This window comes from Morone saxatilis, unplaced genomic scaffold (genome assembly GCF_004916995.1).
Source record: "Morone saxatilis isolate NCDOM2014 unplaced genomic scaffold, NCSU_SB_2.0 Contig18, whole genome shotgun sequence".
NCBI lineage: Eukaryota > Metazoa > Chordata > Actinopteri > Moronidae > Morone > Morone saxatilis.
The window spans coordinates 22590911-22595897 of NW_023339740.1; the positions used below are offsets into that span (position 1 = coordinate 22590911).

The 4987-nt window shown below is 34.1% G+C and overlaps 1 protein-coding gene across 5 annotated transcripts in view; it reads left to right on the top strand.

Annotated features, from left to right (window-relative positions):
- The window catches only part of anks1ab (ankyrin repeat and sterile alpha motif domain containing 1Ab), a 40254-nt gene that overhangs the window by 1727 nt on the left and 33540 nt on the right, over nucleotides 1–4987 (top strand). Inside the window, exon 1 of one of the 5 annotated variants that reach the window (XR_004796756.1) lies at nucleotides 1731–1975. The exons of the other annotated variants lie outside the window; for them this stretch is intronic. The gene's annotated coding sequence lies outside the window, so the exon portion shown is untranslated. Of the gene's footprint in view, nucleotides 1–1730; nucleotides 1976–4987 lie in introns of those variants that run through there. 5 annotated transcript variants of the gene reach the window in all.

The following is a 4987-nucleotide window of genomic DNA, read 5'->3' on the forward strand; positions in this document are numbered from 1 at the left end:
GCCCACTGTGAGCAACCAACCCCTCCCTCCCACCCCAGTATCCCCAAAAGCCTTAACTTGTGATTTTTGAGCCCTTTGGAGCGTCAATGCAGCAACACCCTAAAGCAAAGAATAATCATTTCTTACCAAAAACTTCCAAACGCTCTAAAATAGTCAAAACCTGTGGGGACAATGGCTGATGACTGATAATGTATTACATTATTACAATGCACAGAGGCAAAAATAATGTGATTTTTTAAAGTGTCCTCAGTAGACTAGAACATTTCTGACACTTTCCACTTTCTTGTAATAACCAAGTGATACTGTAGCAGTGAAAAGCCTGTTGATCTTGCCTGTTAAACACAGAAGTCAGCCTCAGTTTAGGAGCAGTTCTCATTCATCTACCTTGACTTTATGCATTTCTATCTGCAGACTGGACAAGAAATTGAGTTATTCTTGAGAAAGTGAATTATAGAAGAGCATAATTCCTAAGCAGAACTGTAACAAAGTCCAAGGTAATATTCTAAAAAAGTCAGATATTTATCCTGGCACTCTTTTTTTCAAGCTCAGAACTTATCAGGACTCTAGTACTTGTATTGATGTGACATTGTCTCTGTTATCTTGTACTTGTCTGTGCCTCATGGGTCTTCTGACCTGAACCTTTCTCTGTCTTAGCCAGTGGCCTCCCTTATTTCAGTCTTTGGTTTCCACAGATGTAGTTAAGATTGAGCACACTGAGGTTGTTGTCTTTACATTCTGAGATTACTCAAATATTGTTGGGTTTGCAATATTTAACAATATTTAATTAACTTAATTTAATTAATCTGTATAAGTCATATTTTTAATGGAATCATATTGTTTTTTCAGTTGTAAACACAATTTTAGCAAATAATGCAACTTTGTTGTGTTAAATGTTATTTAAAAAAGTAAGAAAGGATCTAATAGCAATGTAACACAAAGTGCTCCTGGTTCATGGATAGATGCTTGATCCACAAATAAAAGGGAATGGAAATAAATTATTTATTATCATGGTTATATGATTAAAAATAATCCCAATGCATATCGAAACACTGATCTTTGTACTTTAATGATTTTTGATACATTCGATACATTTTTATGTTGTTTTAAGTTTAAACTACCAAATTACGACAGAGTGATTAAAGTGATATTACAGCTGATTATGAACAAAATTACAGCAACAGTTTGAAGAATATTGAACTGGTTTTGTTTCTTTTGGTCTTGGTCTTAGTTTTGGCCCCATTTGGTCTTGAATCTCGAAACTTGACTTGGATTTATCTTAGACTTGACTTAAGTGGTCTTGGCCCAGGTTATTGCCACATAAACAGGGTCTTTACAGTATGTTGAGAGCGTGTATCTCATTCATCCTTACAACAAGGGCAATTGGGTGTCACTTCAGGGTACTTTTACTTGGCTTTGTGTACCCCTCTCTCTTTGTCATCTCTCCCCTGTCCAGTGCCTGCACTCTGCTCCACCCCTCTGCTCTCTGACAGCACTGTTTATTCAGGCCATGTTGGGCGGGGTGTCCTGTTCTCAAGGGCATCCTGTTTTGCAGCTGCTCCTGAGTGTCTGTTTCTCTTCGAGATTTCAAGGGATTTGTTTGGGTTGGGGATCTGGGTGTGTGTGTTTGTGTGTGTGTGTGTGTGTGTGTGTGTCTGTGTGTAGTGAGTATAAAAATTGACTCTGCCTTGTGAGCTTATCTCATGAATCGATCAACCACCACCAAATATTAAAGCGACACACGAGGCTCGGAAGGAGGCTAGGCTCTAGGCCAGATACAAAAACAACACACATATGTCAGTAAATGCGCACACAGAAAGCAAAAAGTACTGAATACAAACGCTGGCATTCGGTTGTTGTTATTATAAAAAGGAAGTTATAAGATAAGGTGTAACCTTTAAACTCCATTGACATTTTCAGTGGAACATATACATTTGGAATTTGATTGTTTCTGGCAGAAGTTTTGGGCTCCATTGTAGTGAGTATTCTATTTACATTTGTTTCTTAAACAAAAAGAACAATCAGACAATGTGATGAGACAGTTTTTGTTGAGTTTATTTTCTGCTTTCTGAACTATAACACAGAGCAAAGATGGTCAGGAGGCCTATTTGTACAGGACTGTGCGTTTGGTTTTAAGAGGAGTGAATATGTGAATAACTCATGTTAAGCCTACTTGATGTGTCATTAGTCTAATTAAATGAAACCTTTAATAAAGGAAAAGACTCAATGGAAAAACCTCAAAGACATACACCGCAGTCTCTCTCAGTCCTGTAATAAGTTGTTGCTCCTTCATGGTGAGTGTTAATGCCTGTCTGATGCTCTGATTTATGGTGATGTCCTCTTCCTGTCCTGTCAGTTTTTGTTGGATTAGCAAATCATTCTTTTGACATCTGACTAGAGTGTCTACATGGATGCTCACTCTATACTGTATAATGTATGATCACAGGTATTGCATATAAAATATCTTGAAATATGTGACAGTTACTTGAAGTCTTTTACTTTTGGGAAAATTGATTTATTACCATATTTTTAAGGCATATATAAATAAAATACCACAAAAAACAGTTCTATACTGTAAAAAACAAAGTCAAATAATGAAATAATTAATGAAATACAAGTAAGAATTAAAAAGAAAAAAAAAACAATTAACATTATTTTGCCCGCCATCAGCCGAAGCGAGCAGGTCAAGCAAACCTAAAGCTGAATAACGTAATGCAGTAATGTTATCTTAGCTTGAATTAACACTAGTCCTGAGCCCTGAATGGAAACTGGATGGAAGAATTGTTCACACATTATATCAGTTTAATTAAGCTTAAACGGCCCGTTAGCTGTAACTCACGGTAGCGTAACCAAGGTGATGGTGACAACACTGGCTTTAGCGTCAGTTAGCTATAAAATGCTATGATGGTACAGGGGATGTCAACTCCACCAACCCCAAGTTTAACCTTTGGGTCAGACGATAACTGTGAGTTACTGTAAGTTTTTACTTTGAATGTTTGTTTTCTTCAGTGTTTAGTTTTCATGTTTGTTTGTTTGTTGTTTTTTTTGTGTTCAGTGAAAGTTTATTCTGAGCATATTTCAGTGGAAACTTCATGTAAATTGTTGCAACTTCTTAGCTAGCTAGCTATTCAGCTACAACAACAACAACAACAACAAAACCTGCATAATTAATTAACATTAATCAACACTTTTTTTTAACCCAATCTTCCAGAAAATACCTTATTTTATTTATTCTAGCGTTTAATTTCCCATCATGTTTTATCTATTATATTAGTATTATTGGCTTTATCATATATTATCATATATTAGTGTTATTTTATGCTTTTAATTTTGTATCTTTTAATTGTTTAATCTTATTTGCCCCAGTGCAGTTTATTTTAAACAATTAAACTTTTTTCTGTATTCTTTTTATTTAACTTTTATTCTTCTATTCTTTTAATTCTACCTCACTTCCATATGATTTTTTTTGTCTGAGTTTAGTGCTGTATACATGAAGTTGTTATTATTATTATTATTAGTAGTAGTAGTAGTAGTAGTAGTAAACATTCGAAATAAACACTACTAAATTTACAGTTTTGCTAAGTAAAAACAAAAATAGGAGTAAGGCAGGACATCAGTAATAATTATGAGCTCATTAAAAATAGTATCTTAGATTTATGATTTTTTTAATAACTAGTTCGAGTGTGAAAGATTTACACTGAAAATCAGTGCAACATAGTGTGTTGAGAAAAAGACACATACATCTGCCTTAAATCGTATTTTTAAGAGTGAATAATTAGCTAATTTTAAGGAATAAGACATTAAACCAGCCATCTTACATCTTGTGGACATTAATAATGCACTCCATCATAAAAGATTAGCTACTATCTCATGTTACCATAGCACATATATAATAAATTAATACATCCTTAATTGTATCTTCAATCTTAAAAGGCTATTATCAATACCAATCATTTAGCAAACTTAATAGTTTCTTCTATTAAACTGCATTATAGCTGCCATGGAACAATTTAACATCCTGCTTTGGACATTTGGCCGGTTATCTACAGAAATAGGAAACATAAGCTCTAAACAACAACATAGATCAATGAATACAAGGTACATCCACATGACTTTTTTATGTGTTATTACGATTAATACCACAAATAGCCTTATTATATAAGAATCTTTTAGCATTTAGGAGACCATTACACACTGCACTAATAATAGAAATGGCAAATATGATTAAGGTGATTGACATCTTCCACATCTGTTCAATACTCAAAAGGCAAAGGTTAACACGACCACATGTTACAGATGGTTGAGTGGATTCATTCGTGTGTGTACTCTAAATTTCCCAGCGGTATTCCTCAGGTCATTACACATGCAGGCTTTTAAAGTGCATACAGTGTGTGTATTTATATACTACTTACTTATGCCAGTAGTTTTACATAACATGTGGTTTGAGATCTCTAACCAAAATACCCTTATTTTTATTATGTTAACTGTGGCCTATTGTAATCTTTTTGATAATTTATGCACCTTTTATAATATAATACTTATAGTAATATAAAAAATAGTTTGAAAACAGATCTTAATATGATTTTAAACCAAAATTCATTTTCAACATCTGTGAATTTGAATTGTCTCAGTAAAAATGAACTTACAAAAACGTTTTCCTGTTGGTAAATCCAGTTGATAAAGAGGGAATATTTTCTCAAAGTATGTGTAAACTGGTCTATAATTCATATAAAGATCCACGGCAGAGTGAACACATCCCAAGATCTGGTTAGACAGATGTGGTACATGAATATGAGAGTAGTGGTGATGGTGTTTGTGGGGGGCTGGGGGTTGGCAGGGGGGAGGCAGAGTCCTGTTTCACCTACTACATTGCCAGTAAAATATCTCACCAGGTGTAACATGTGAGACGTTTCATCCAACAATAATAATAATAATAATAATAATAATAATAATAATAATAATGACATTGTACCATTATCAGACAGCGAGT